Raw genomic sequence first — 15,950 nt, 5'->3', positions numbered from 1 at the left:
ATTCCTTAAAATCATGTGTTTTGTGTTTTTCAGCAGATTAGGGTGATTTAGGTCAGTTGGAACAAGGACAGTCCCCAGAGAACGTCTTTTGTTGGTCCCCTTACTTATAGTTAGATTTTCCTTTTGAAACAAATCTGTTTCATTAAATATTTATACATTACTTTTAATGTTTGTATAATATTTGATTCAAATGATTGTATCATGATTTACTATAAGTTCACCCATATTTGAAACCTCAGTTTTGTTTTTTGTTTTCCTAATTTTGACCTGTTATAAACAACACTATGGTGGATATATTTCTAGGTATAACATGATGAATCTTCATGATTATTTCCTTAGGACAAATTCTTGGAGAGAGAAATGATGAGAAATGATGAATGCAAGATGCCTTCCAAAAATATCATAACAAGGTTCATTGCTACAAATGAATAGCTTATGATCATACATATGTGTAATTCATATGTATATGTACACATATAAACACATCAACATATAAGCTAATGAGTAGCATATGTATGTTCACACAAGCACATTTTTATTTTAAATTTTTAGTACTAAGGAAGTTGAATTTTTATAGCTCTCAAATATTTCACTAGGAAAAAGAAAAAAAAATCCTGGCTATTATAACAATAAATATTCCAGGTAAAGTTAGGATATTTTATCAAGTCCCTAATCTCAAATAATTCTGGAGTATTAATTGGAATTATACTATCTTTATGAATTAACTTGTGGACAACTGGCATTTACATAACATATGGTCTCTGTATTAGAGCATTCCGTGTTTCACCATTTATTAAAATATTTTTAAGTGTCATTCAGGAAAAGCATTTATAATTTTATTTAAGTGGATCTTAAGAAGGCTTACTGATACAAGTATTCCTAGACATTTACACTTTTGATTTTATAGTAAATAGTAGATTTCTAAAATATTACAATACCAACAAGTATTGTTCCTCAATAGGTAAATATTTATTTTCTTATCTTGCCTTTATAACTGACCATCTTGCAGAATTCTCTATTAGATTCAGTAGTTTTTCTTTTCCAGTTAATTCTCTTGGATTTTCCAGCTAGATAGTTATTATAAATGGTAATAACTGCTTTCTTATTCCATGTGTATATTTATTTTTTCTTGTCATATCGCATCTGTTAGTATTTTAAGAACAATAATACAAATAACAGTAACAGTTGGAATTTCTTTTCCTGAGTTTTTTTTTTTTTTTTTTTTTTTGCGGTACACGGACCTCTCACTATTGTGGCCTCTCCTGTTGCGGAGCACAGGCTCCAGACGCGCAGGCTCAGCAGCCATGGCTCACAGGCCCAGCCGCTCCACGGCATGTGGGATCTTCCCAGACCGGGGCGCGAACCCACGTCCCCTGCATCGGCAGGCAGACTCTCAACCACTGCGCCACCAGGGAAGCCCTCTTTTCCTGATTTTAATGGGAATGTCTGTAGTGCTTTACAGTTGGGCATAATATGGGCTACTTATTTTATTTTAGCAAAATATTATCATACTAAAGAAATATCATTTGATCAACATAATTTTTGAAAGTTTTGTGCAAAATTTGTTGAACTCTATCAAATGTCTTTTGGTAGATTTTGAAATGAATAGATGGTGTTTCCTTTTTGATATATTGATGATATAGCATATTAATTGATTTTTTACATTGAATGCTTCTCATATTTACACAATAAACCCTAATTTATCATGGAATATCATGGAATATTATCATGGAACCCTGTAACTATATACTGCAGTACTAGTATTCTTTAATTATATAACATTGATTTCCATTTAGTGTGAGAGTAATTTGTTTTGGTACTGGGAATTGTCACCTCATGATAATAACTATAAAGCTTTCTATATATTTCTAATCTTTGGAAAGTAACATAATAAGTATCTATTTCTCAAGTTGTGAAAGATTTATATGTAATACTATCTAGGCTTTATACCTTTGTTGGACATACAGTAGACATTAGATGCTGTATTTTGACAAACTTTAAATTTTCTTCCTAAGTTTTTAGTCAAAATGTTTCCTGTCTATTCTCAAGTAAATTTGTGTATTTTAATTTCCTTGTAGAAAAATCATTTATTTTACCAAAATGTTCAAATTTGTCACCACTGAGTTGAAATAATATTTTCTTATAAAATGGTCTATTGATTCCTTTCATAGATACAACATTTAAAAAAAAAATTATGTGGGTTTTCTGTCTTCCTTCTCAATAATAGAGATCTGTTCAAGAAACTGTTCTCAGATTTTATTGACCTTTTGAGAGAACCATTTCAGATCAATCCATTTTTACTGCTCTTCTAATTCATTAATGTATGCTTTCATCTTTATTATCTCTTTCTTTATATTTTATTATTCATTTTCTTGATTCAGTTTAATCTATGATTTATTTATCATTTTTTGTTTAATAAAAGCAAATAATTTGGATTTTCCCCTACCTGTTCAATATGTCCCTCTTACCTACAAACACTTCTTTTAGGCCTGGAGGTTAATATTCTACTTAGACCACCACCCACTGCATTTTTGACCTTTACAGTGAACTGGCTTGACATCACTTCACCCTCTCTACAGTCTGACTTCCTTTACTACATGCGGGGAGAAGGTGAGTTTGAGGAAGATGGCTGTAGGATTATTATAATCACTTTGATCACATAGAGTGTTGGTCAGAATCTCTCATTTCTCCAGTTGTTAAATGTCTTTGGCTTTTAAGCATAAGTAGAAAATACCAGAAGTAAAGAACCCAGATTCTGGTACTATGAAGAAGAGCTAATTTCACCACTTTCTATTCCTTTGACTGGACTCTATCATAGACTATTCACATTCACAACCACAGCCTTCTTTCTCCCTTTCCAAGAATTAAACCATAAATACAGTTTAAAACTACTAGCATCTTAAAATATTTTGAATTATCCAGATCTTCAGTGGACAAATGACAAGTCCTTTTTTTTACCCTCTCTTATCATATAACATTTTTTTAACCCCTGTAACTACTATAATCAGGCCTGGCCTGGTGGACTTGGTAAGATGGCCATTCTCAGAAGTCAGTTGTAGGATAAATCTCAGAACAGAAATGTGAATCCAGAGTAATTTATATACTGAACATGAAAGATAGCAGGTATGACTGAGAAGAAAAAAAATAATAAAGCCCCATCAGCCATGGAGCAGAATACAGAACATTCCAAACAACTTATATTTAAATTAAATGTTATATTTATATTGGGTTATTTTTTTTCTCTGCATTAAATGCTGTTTAGTTACTTATGAATGAAAGGGGAAAAGCATGTTAACAAAAGAATTATTGGATTGGAAACTATATCTCATCCTAAATTTATTTTTTTCTCATTTGTTGATGACAAGGTTTATACTGTATTTTATTATCTGAAAGATTAATTTTATAGAAAGACCGAGAAAAAAAAGGTTATTCAGGAAAATGGAAGTATTCAGGAAAAATACAAAGGGTGGTAAGAAGAAATAAGAGTTGGTAAAATGAGTGCAGTTTAGGTGAAAAGAGAGTGGGGAAAGAAACTACATCTTAGTGACTTGTGTCAAAACCTAGGTAGATTTTGACCCTTTTTCAGAGCACAAAGCCCCTGTCTGAGCAGGTGTGGAACCTGCAACACAGGTGAAGTTCTCCTCGACTTTATTTTTTTTTTCCATCTTATGACAAATTCCCAGGGCAGATACCAACTTACACCATAATTTCCACATTATTGTTCAGTTTGGGACCTTGGAAGCCTGAACTTTCTTAGTCTTTGAAATGGTAAGGATTAATGATATCTACCTTAAAGCATTCAGGTAACTATAAAAATGGAGGTTTCACCCCTAACTCAAACAGATTTGTAGCTCCTAAAAATACATTTGGTCAGTTCTGAGTCCCTCATAACACCTATCGTGGTCTCTTCTTTATGCCTTATCAAAAATCACCTATTGCCTGGAAGAATAGAAATGGAAAAGACCCCTCACCCTCATTAAGCTTTCTTATTCATTTCTCTGTTGTCTGTATCTACTCCACTAAAATAGTTTTCCTAAGAGAACCAATTCAGTTTCTCATCCCCAGCTTATCCCCAGTGCCTGAATCAAAGTCTGTCACATAGTAAGGAATCAACAAATATGTGTTGAACAAATAATGAACGGAGTCATGGGCTACAGTACAATATTTTTTGTACAAACAGGCTGATTGCCAGGAAGACAAAGTGTATTTGTCCTAAATAAAACATCATAGAGTTTTGAAAATGGCATTTCAATTTTTTAATTACTTTTTAACTGTCTTCTTTATTTTTTTTTTTTGTTTTAGTTTAACACAGCCTGTATCTTCAATGATAGGCCTGGTGAGGGCAAGGATATTTGGCTTCTATAATTACTTATTTCTCTTCCCAAGGAGCCCTGGAATTCTGTCATCTGAACTAGTACACCAACCCACTATAGAGTAGAATGAATTTAGTTGTTTTTTCTACTTGTCATGAAGTAACCATTCCAAACTACCTTATTGGATTTACATTGAATATGGGAAAAATATTTGATCAAATCAATTAATTCCTATATGAGTAATTGGGGGTATTTTACCAGAAGAAGAGATGAATACAGAGGAGGCACAAATATCATCTTCAAGTACCTGAAAGTCTGCCTTGTCATTTAGAAGAAAGTGTGGAGTGTGACCTTGTTCAGTGTTGCACATATTATATTGTCCCTTCCTATGACTCTTCTAGACAAGAAAGGGAGCAGGAATGAGCTCAGTATCATGAGTAACCTGCAATCAGGTGGAACTGCCAAAGCCAACAGTTCTCCAGATGTACAAAGTTTTCCAAAAGTGGAGCAATACAAGGAGAGGCTAAGTTGCTGTATGAATTTTCATCAATGTAGTAAGAATGACCTCTTCACTATGTGAGAAAAGAAATGACGCAGGTGTTCCTTTATTTGGATTCCAACTCTAAATTCCCAGGAATGTTGACTGAATGAGTACCTAAAATATATTTTTCATTCCCCAAGAGGTTAGGTAAGTCTATGAAAAGTGTAAAACTTGCAACATGTCTTAAGGAGGTTGCAATCTGATGAAGGAATCTAGTATTAAGTGTAAGAATGCAATGCAGGAGTTAAACGAAGTGACTTCAGAGTGTCGGGTTGTTTAGTACCATAATTTCCCATAGCAATAAAATTGAGGGCAGGTGAGTGGTTTCTCTGGGCTGGCAGAATGTTCTCTGTTACATTAGCCCATGTACTCCTATTTGAGGGGCTCTGAGATGGGCTTTGAAAAGTCAGGAATGTGGATCCAGGAATGTGAATTCAACAATTAGATGCTGTTGAACCCAATTTGTGGGCCTGATGCACAATGAAGCCGAACAAACTGAAAGGTTGGAGTTTGGAGCAACGAAAGGTTTATTGCAAGGGCCAAGCAGGGAGAATGGGCAGCTTGTGCTCAAAAGGGCCAAACTCCTTTTTCAGGGAAGAGGTTTTTTATACTTTTTACTTTTTTTTTTTTTTCTTTTTTTTTTGCAGTACGCGGGCCTCTCACTGTTGTGACCTCTCCTGTTGCAGAGCACAGGCTCCGGATGCACAGGCTCAGTGACCATGGCTCACAGGCCCAGCTGCTCCGTGGCATATGGGATCTTCCCGGACCAGGGCACGAACCCGTGTCCCCTGCATCGGCAGGCAGACTCTTAACCACTGTGCCACCAGGGAAGCCCCAGGGAAGAGTTTTTAAAAGTAAAATTTGGGATGAGGTCTGCAGTATGTTTGACTTTCTTTTGATTGCTTGGTGGTGCAGTAACAGAGTGATGTCTCCAATATCCCAGCCTTCTGCTTCCAACCAGTCTGGGGTCTTTGTTCTTTTGGTCAGCATATAGTCACTATCCTCCACCTGGGTTAAGGTCTTAGTTTCCATAGAATAACTCAAAGATATGAATAAGATTGTTATTTATATTACTTCAGGATGAACTAGGAGGCTTGTGACTCCATTGTCCTACTAATTGGTTGAATCTGCTCTTTGGAACTTGAGGAAGTCCTAGAAGACCAAAGACTTTTTTTTTCTACAAATAAGAAACAGGGGACATGGAGGAGCTTTTGTAACTGGGAGGTCCCCCCAGGGTCCTGCTCAGTTTCATGATCACCAAAAGACCTTGGTTGCAAAGGGTCTTACAGGGATGGGTCTAAAAGTCCTCAGAAAGAAATGAATGGATATTTGAGAACTGAATTAGACATCCTCAGTTTTGAGACTTTTAGGGTTTTTTAATTTTGCTCACTCCTGGGCTTAAATGGAGAGAAAGATATGTCACCAAGGTGAACATTGAAATTTATAAGCAACCCCTTCTCAATTTATAGCTGCTTCTTGTTTAATATATAGTTTATTTCACTCTTAACATCTGCCCTGTGAGGAAGATATCATTATTTCCATTTTACAGATAAGGGAATTAAATATGAATATTCTTAGGATATAGCTCTTACCCCGATTAAAAATCCAACTAAAACAACTGGACTGTGAATGGAGTTTGGTGGTAAAATTTGAGATTGGGAAATTACACCAATATGTTAAGGTGGAGGGGTAAACATGTGACTCTTTAGAATTGTCTATTCTCTATAGATATATTCTACTATCTACATATAAATAGATACATTCTACTATCATCTTGGAGGCAGTTGAGTAACCCTTGTGGTAGAAATCCTCTAGAATAGCTTCCAATGCCTCTTCTTCATAGTATTCATGCTCTTGTATCATTCTTTCCCTTTAAGTCCTTTAAGTAAGTTTGAATCTACTAACTCTTTCCTTATGAGTAGAATACAGCAAAAGTGATAGGCTGTCACTTCTAAGTTAGATCACAACAGCACAGTGACTTTTGTCTTGTCCTCGCTGGCTCTTTCTCTCAGAGCCCTTGCTCCAAGAGTCAGCGAAGACTTGAGGTCTGTCAACAGCCATTTGAGTGAGTTTGTAAGCAGATCCTTCTTCATTGAGCCTTATGATGACTACAGGCCAGGCCTACATCTTGATGGCAACCTTGTGAGGGGTCCTGAATCAGAGGTACCCAGGTAAGACTGATCCAGACTCCTGACCATGGAATTTATAAGAAGATAAATGATGACTGCTTTAAGCTTCTGCATTTTGGCATATTCATTACACAAAAAGAAATAATGAATACACCAATCATATTAAAAGTGAGATATCTTTGGGACCTAGAAAAATTTAGGAAGATTTTGGGAAGAAGAGAGGTAGTTTGAATTATAAAGACTTGAATAATAGAAAGCCTTGGATTGGTGTAGAAAATGTCGTAAATATAAAAGACACTCAGGCTAATTGACCCTGCTGTAGCTTAGGAGGGCAGGAGGTGTTGGGCAACAAACATGGAGTAAAAGTTGATGCACTGGGAAATAATAAAACTTAAAATGGCTACTTGTCTACTTAGGGCAGTTGTTCCTAAATTTGTCAACTACAAGGATGCTTTCTTCTTCTTCACTATAGGAACCATATAAAACCAACCTTGTCACACTCTCACTTAAAACCTTTTAATGGGGCTTCCCTGGTGGCACAGTGGTTGAGAGTCCGCCTGCCAATGCAGGGGACACGGGTTCATGCCCTGGTCCGGGAAGATCCCACATGCCGTGGAGCGGCGGGGCCCGTGAGCCATGGCCGCTGAGTCTGCGTGTCCGGATCCTGTGCTCCGCAACGGGAGAGGCCACAACAGTGAGAGGCCCACGTACCAAAAACAAAAAACAAACAAAAAAAAAACCTTTTAATGATGCCCTACTGCCCACACAAAAATGCCTAATCCTCCTGTGCATCACATTAGTCCCTCCATCACAGAGCCCCATCTGCCTCTTCAGATGAATCTCTTACCAACCTCTCCCTCAAACTTCCTGCTCTGAGCTCTCTAAGTGCATCAAAGTCTTTAACATCTCTTGCCCTTGTAGACATGATCTTGATTTCCTGGAAAGTTCTTTACCACCTTCTTCAAAAGTTAACTACTCATTGCCTTTTATGATTCTGTTGAAGCATCCCACCAGCCAGGAAGTCTTTCCTTTCTGTGTGACCCCTGAGGAACAGTTATAAATGACAATTATAGAGTATACCATGTTGTAATGACATCATCTTTTCATAGGTCTTTCTTCCAGCCCTTTCTCCCCATAGGCACTGAACTGAATTGCCCCATCATTTTAAATATTTTACCAAGAAACCTGTTTTTATCATTTTCCTTTTTACTTAACCAGAAGCTTATATAGCTTCCCACTAGAGCTTAAGATCAGGATGAGTTAAGATCACGGTACATTAAGATATACTGAATCTGTATCATCCATATCAAAAGCAGATCATTTCAACATTCCTATAATTTTATAGAAATGAAGGTAGGGCTTCTTTTTGTCTCTAAAATGTTTCAGTAGCTCAAAGACCCCCACTGGGGCTCTTGGGACCTATGGGGCTCTTTGCAGGTCCCTCTGATTTCTAGTGTTCCTCCCAGAATCTGTCGACCTTCTGTAAATTAGAAAGACAAAATAAAATTTAAAAACCTGTACATAGGCTTCTTTTATATATGTCTCTTGAGTGAGTTCTCAGAAGTGCTGTAGCAGTGTTTTTCAGCATATCAAAGCCTCTGCGGTATGGTTTGTTGCTGTTGGTTTCAATCAAACACAATTCAAACTACTATATTCATGCACCCCTTACATCTCATGGTTCTTCACATTTTTTTATTTAGCAAAATCTAATATAATATTACAAAAAGAAGATAGTGACCAAAATCTCCCTAAAAGAATGACAGATTTTGAAATCTAAGCAAGAATCCGAGACTGCCTGGTGCAATATCTGTTTTTATAGTGGTTAATAGCAATAATCTCAGTGACCTCATGCTCCAAGCAAGTTCCAGCCCAGGGGTCTCCCCATTATATCACCAATCCCAAACCCCAACCAACATTTGGTCTACATAAAAAATGGAAATGATGTGGGAGCTGAGACAAATCAATAATTTTCTATTTTTTAGGCAAAAGCAAATTGTCTCAATTTTGCTTAAACTTTCTAAATATTTGGGACCAATAATATTTCCACTTTAACAACGCAAATTTTAGCCCTAGGCCTCACTTCCTTTTGTCTGTATGAAGAGCCTACATACCAGATTCGGGGGTCAAGCAATGTGTAGCATTTTTATGGTGGTGTGCTGGCTCACATTTTCTCTGAGATCCTGACTTCAGTTTTACATATTCCTTTTGTGTGAAATCATGGAGCACACCACAGCCTGCAGGTAAGCTGTCTGACAGAACATAAATTGAATCAGTTCCTGGGAGCAAGGATTCAACGCTGGAAATATCCAGCGCATTCTGCTAGCAAGACTTGTGCTATATATGCCTCAAGGGTATTTCCCCAGGATGTTTCTTTATAAGAGAAACATTTATAAAACCTACCCACTGTGTAAATCTGACATCAGTTAGTGGTTTCCATACAACTCATAGGAGCATTGCACAATTTTGTGAAGAGAAAGCAGTGACGATCCCACAAAGAGACCTCCTGAGGGAAATAGGGGCTGAGCATTCAGGAGGGAAACCCAAGTCTGTTGGATACAAAGGTACTGGGGTTCTGATTCTTCCTTTGCCTTCTTGCTCTAAAGTCAGACCAAGTGTCAAGATTCTAAGTATCCAAGGAATCTTATTTTTCAAGGGTTCAAGAAAAAAACAAACAAACAAAAATATATTTTTCATTCCCCAAGAGGTTAGGTAAGTCTATGAAAAGTGTAAAACTTGCAACATGTATTAAGGAGGTTGCAATCTGATGGAGGAATCCAGTATTAAGTGTAAGAATGCAATACAGGAGTTAAACGAAGTGACTTCAGAGTGTCGGGTTGTTTAGTACCATAATTTCCCATAGCAATAAAATTGAGGGCAGGTAAGTATTTCTAATCAGTTTGGGCTGCTATAGCAAATTACCATAGACTGGGTGGAATGAAGCATTTATTTCTCATAGTTCTGGAGGCTGGAAGTCTGAAATCAATGTGCTGGCAAATACATTATCTGTTGAGAGCCCAGTTATTGGTTTGCAGATGGCCATCTTCTTGCTATATCTTCAGATGGTGAAGAGCAAGAGAGAGGGCTAGCTCTCTTCCTCTTCTTATAAGGACCCTAATCCCATTGAGACTCCACCCTCTCGACCTAATTTCCTCCCAGGTGCTCCACCTCCCAATATCACCGTAGTAGGGCTCTGATTTCAACATATGAATTTTGAGGAAGCACAAACATGCAGCCTCTAACGTGTCCCCTTAATCACCACAATCTATTCTTCCTTCCACAGTAATTGAGTTGGAGCTAAGCACATAGCAAAACTATATTCCCAGCTACCTTCTCAGCTAGAGAAAGTCAAAATCTAAGTTCTCCCCAGTGGACTGTGAGCACAAGTGATATGTGTGTGTGTCTTCAGATGTAAGCCTTATGATTGAGGGTGTGGCTTCTCCCCACTTTCTTCTCCATCTTCACCTGCTGGAACCCAGACAGGGTAGAACCATGCAGATATTAGGGAGGTCCCCAGATGACCTCGTGGAGCAGAACACCTACCAGCTGAAAGCTCACTTAGGTCAGTCATGAACAAGAGAAATATATCACTAGATACTATATTTTGTGAAAAATCGTAACCACTTTGCCATTTCCTAATGAATGTAGGAGCGAGCTAACATTTATATTGTATACCTATACCAATTAGATGCTTCACTGACTTGACTGAAAACTTCTTATAACAATTCTGCAAGGTGGATGTGATAATTCTTATCTTACAGATAAAGAAAATGAGCCTAAAGAGCAGTTAACGACTTGACCAAGGTTGCACAGAAGACAGTAAAATGTTTTGGTGAGGAGTGGAATCTTGAGTCTCTTGACAAAGCCTACCTATGTCACTCATTAGAATGTAACCATTAATCTTACAAAGCCTCATTTTCTTCTTCTGTAAAATAAGGATAATGATAGAACCTGTCTCATAGGGTTCTTGGGAGGATTAAATGAGATAATATACCTAAGGTGCCTGGAATATAGTTAGAGCTCCATAGGTGCTGATATCTTTTTTCCAGTGCTAGTAAGTGGTTGTGAAAAATTCAAATGCAAATCTCTGAAGCTCCAAAACTCATAATCGTGCCACCCAAAGAGCAAGCTCTGGTGTTTAGATCTTGTTCTCCTCTGTGCTGCCTGTTTCACACCTTTGGAGTATGTCTTCCTAGTCTTTCCACACCTGTGGATGCTCTAATTCTAGCTTTTAAGGCCATAGGCAGATATTATATCCACCACTGAAACTAACAGTGGTCATAAAGAAAATTCGGTTTCTTGCCATTAGAATGATTTTCCTCCGTATCCAGGGGAAATATTTCATCCATTTAATACACAATGCAGTTACATAGGTCTTTCAGTCAAAATACTCCAACATGTATATTTTTAAAAATAATTAAAATATCATACTTTCCCTTACAGGACTTTGGAGTTAAATGTGCAGCAGTATTTTGTCTGTTCTTTTTGTGTGTGTGTGTCCTGAAGTTACTTCTCTTTCTTCCTAAGTATTCATGTACTGGCTCTGCCGGTCCCTTTCCTGCCAGCACACAAATGTGGCCATGCAAAGACCTGCATATGAAATAATTCACGTCCCAAAACATAGATGCCCTTGACTGATATCAGTCTCCAGTTTGGTCTGTAGTCCTTTACCTTCCTAACAGAATGTTTATCATCATAAATAAAAAAAAATTACGAAGCCTTCTCATATTTTTCTAGAAGAGCCCCATATGACAGAACTTTCTGCAGTGATGGAACTCCTTTATATCTGGACTGACCAGTAGGGTAGCCAACAGCCACATATATCTTGGGGCTTGAGTCACATTGAGTACTTGAGGTGTAACTAGTGGGACTAAGAAATTGAAGTTTTAATTACTGCATATTTAATTTTAATTAATTGAAATGTAAATGGCAACATGTAGCTGGTGGCTACTGTATTCACAACACATTTCTGAAGTCTAGATGAGCAATGTCCAATAGAAATTTAATATAAGTCACATATGTACTTTTAAATTTTCTACTAGCCACATTAAAAAGTTAAAAAAAGATTCAGGTGAAAGTTATTTTAACAATATATTTTGTTCTTATATCACCATGTAATGTTGTAAAATAAAATAAACAAGTACTTGACATTAAACTTTTGATGATGAAGTATTTAACATTGTTTTTTCATTATGTTGAGTGTATGGAAATATCTTTATATATTTTACACTCTCTGTATATCTCAATTCAAACTAGACAGATTTCAAGTGCTCACCAGACACATGTGGCTGATGGTTGCTATATTGGATACAGCAGCCCTATCCCATTAAAATGTATACTTTTTAGTGGCAGAAGTGTGCCTTTTTCATCAATAAATCCCTTGCTTGCAACACCATGCTGGCCCATAACATCTTTAATAAATATGTGTTTACTGACTCGCATCCACAGTGATCAATTCTCACTCTGGATTTACAGGTAAACCAAAGAATTCTTGCAATAATATATTAAGGTCTTCTACTATCTCTCCTATTTAGAGTTAAATGTTTATTTTTACAGCTACCTAACAAGAGCTATGAGTTTCCATGTGTATCACCAAGTGTAATGTTTTAGAGCAGGGATCAGCGAACTTTTACTGTAAAGGGCCAAATAGTAAAGGTTTTAAATTTTGCAAGCCATACAGGCACTGTGGGCAACCACTCACCTCTGCTGCTCTAAGGTAAATGCAGCTATAAATGATATGTAAATGAATGAGTGTGGCTGGGTTCCTATAAAACTTTATTTACAAAATCAAGTAGTGGTCAGGATTTGGCTCTGAGGGCTGTATTTTGCCAATCTCTGATTCAGAGTAAGGTCTGTACTTCTAATTTATTTTGTACCTCACACTTCTCCTATAGTACTACATAAACTAGAGGCACTTAATGTATAAATGTTTAGTAAATATTAAAAGAAAATACTCTGCTTATGCATAAAACCATTAACTCATATAGTAATTTATTCATTCACAAAACGTGTATTGCCTATTTAAATTGCTGCGTCCTCACTTTTGCAACATGCTAGACATGTAGTGAGTGATTAACAAATGCTTAATAACTAAAAAATAGATTAAATGGTCTGCTAAGGGCTGAAAGAAGCCAGGAAAACTTCAAAGAGGTGGTGACATTTATACTGAGTATTAAAAGTGAGTAGAAGTGTAGTGAAGAAAACTGACACACACTCCTCAGTCAGGTGATCAAGGTCAACATAAATCAGGTCGATAAATCATGTATCATGTCAATAGTATGTACTCATGATGTGATGAAAGTAGTGCTTTTCTTCTGTGTTTTTCCTTTCAATAACTCATAACTGGGGTTTTATTATGTGAAGAACATCAGATAACTTTCAATATAGGGGCATTCTAGGAAATATCTGACCAGTACTCCTCAAAATGTCACGGTCATCAAAAGTGAGAAAAGTCTGAAAGGCTGTCACCCTTAAGATACGCCTAAGGAGACCTGACAACCTAATGTAATGTGGTGTCATGGGTGGGATCCTGGGACAGAAAAGGAACATTATGAAAAAACTAAGGAAATATGAATGAAGTATGAACTTTAGTTAGTAAGAACATACCAATATTGTTTCATTAATTGTGACAAATGTACCATATTAATTAATATAAGATGTTAATAATAAGGAAAATTGGGTGTGGGATATATGGAAACAGTCTGTACTGTCTGCTTAGTTTTTCTGTAAGTATAAAAGTGTTCTAAAAATATAGTCTATTTAAAAATAAATAAATAAAGAGCATATACAGCCTCCCAGCTAGCAGGACTGGAGTGCTAACTGCAAAATGCCACACACACACACACACAAATAGGGTTCACCAGGAAGAAGAAAAGGGCACATTATTGCAGTTAGCATGAACACCATGTACAGAGACATGGTGACTTGCTGTATTCTGTGCCTTGCACCTCTTGTAACAGCCAGGGAGGGGCATGGGATGTGTTGAGGTGGAGTGGGGTAAACCTGACCAAATTTATTTTTTAAAACTGAAGGGTAGTGGTCAGATTAGGACCAGAGGTAATTTTCAGGGGACAGTGAAATGGTAGTAGGGGTTGAGTATATTTCTTTTGGCAGTAAGGTAACATTTGTAGCAGTAATCCCTTTTTCACTATTTAAAACTAATACATTCTATTTATTAGGTATTGAAATAAGTGTATTAGTATCCTGTGGCTTTTGTAACAAATTACCACAAAAAAATTTTGGCTTATAAACAACAAGAATTTATCTCTTTCTTTTCACTATTTAAAAGTACCTTCTAGGCTGAGTCATTTTCTACAAGCAAAGAGAGTCCCAGAAGAACTAAGATCGATTTATTCTATTTTTTTTCTTTTCTTCTGTTATTCAATTCCTGTTGTGATAATGGTACTGAGGAGTGAAGGCTTTGAGTGTCTAGAACTATGCTAAGGAACTCGGTATGAAGTTTACACAGTAAACTCTAATATTCTCTGTTAATATCCCCATTGGATAGATGAGTAAACAGAGGCACAAGTGAGATTGAGTTACTAGTCCTAGGCCTAACAGGAAGAATCCAAATCTATACACAACATGGTACGATTGTTGCCCTAACAAGTATTATTGTGATTAAAAGTGATATTCTTTTGGTTAAGTGAGAGATGATTACAGTTATTACTTTTGTTTTAAAGATTCTCATTACTGGATAAGTGAACCCACATAGACTTGTGAAAAGGAAACATGTCTAAACCAGGATACAGACCTGATACCCTAGCAGAAGATTTTGAAAATATGTCACCCTAGGTCACCAGATGGTGCAATGTTCATTTCAGTATTGATGACACTACTACAGAATTGGAAAAAATCTATGTGTGAAAAGCTATTTATTAGGTGTTGAAGCAAGTGTATTAGTATCCTGTGGCTTTTGTAACAAATTACCACAAAAAAAAATGTTGGCTTAAAAACAACAGAAATTTATCTCTCAAAATTTTGGAGGCCAGAAGTCTAAAATCAAGACATTGGCTGGACCACATTTCTACTGAAAGTTCTAGAGGAGATTCCTTCCTTGTTTCTTTTAACTTCAGATGGTACCAGATATTCCTTGGCTTGGGGCTGCAAACATCTAATCTTTGCTTCCATCTTCATATGGTCCTTTTCTCTCTGTAACTGTTTCTGGTGTGTCTCTTTTAAGGAATCTTGTCATTGGATGTAGGTCTCATCCATATAATCCAGGATGAGCTCATCTCCAGGATCTTTAACTTAATTACATCTGCAAGATTATTTTTCCAAAAAAGTTCACATTCACAGGTTCCAGGAATTGAAATGTATCTTTCTGGGGCCATTATTTAAACTAATTCATCGAGAAAAAATCATCCAAGTTTCTATGATTCTATGAATTCCATTTTTAAAAAAACAATCGGTGGGGAAAACATCTACCCTCTTTACACCATGTGGCAATAGACACCACCATTCATGCTGTAGTCCCTGCCTGACTCATGATTGCATAGTGCACAAGGATATTGATCACAATTTTAGGATGACTTTCCCATGCTTTATGCTACGATCGGGCTAGAAAGTAAGCTAGTGATTGGAATCAGAATGCAGGGCTTTTGAGTTTTTCCACCTCACCAGTAATTCTGACCTGAAGTGTTCAGATCCCTAGAGGTTTGGGAAAGCAGCAATAAGAGACCATGGGCTATTTCCTGTATTTTGAACATCCTAATTGAAATTGTTCCTTTGCTTATAGGCAAGATGTGCACGATAACCAAAATATCAATCTCTTCTGTTTTGGAGTGGACTAGAATGAACTCAATGTAGTAGCACTGACCGATCCCCTAGGATTTTAAGTGATGACTAGCCATCCTATAGATGTTGTCTTTGTTCATTTCAAAAACAGAAAAGTCTTGCAGCCACTATGGAAAACAGTATGATGGTTTCTCAAAAAAACTAAAATATAACTATTGTATGACCCAGGAATTC

The sequence above is a fragment of the Delphinus delphis genome, chromosome 2 (assembly GCF_949987515.2).
Source record: "Delphinus delphis chromosome 2, mDelDel1.2, whole genome shotgun sequence".
NCBI lineage: Eukaryota > Metazoa > Chordata > Mammalia > Artiodactyla > Delphinidae > Delphinus > Delphinus delphis.
This window is presented reverse-complemented; position numbering follows the sequence as displayed.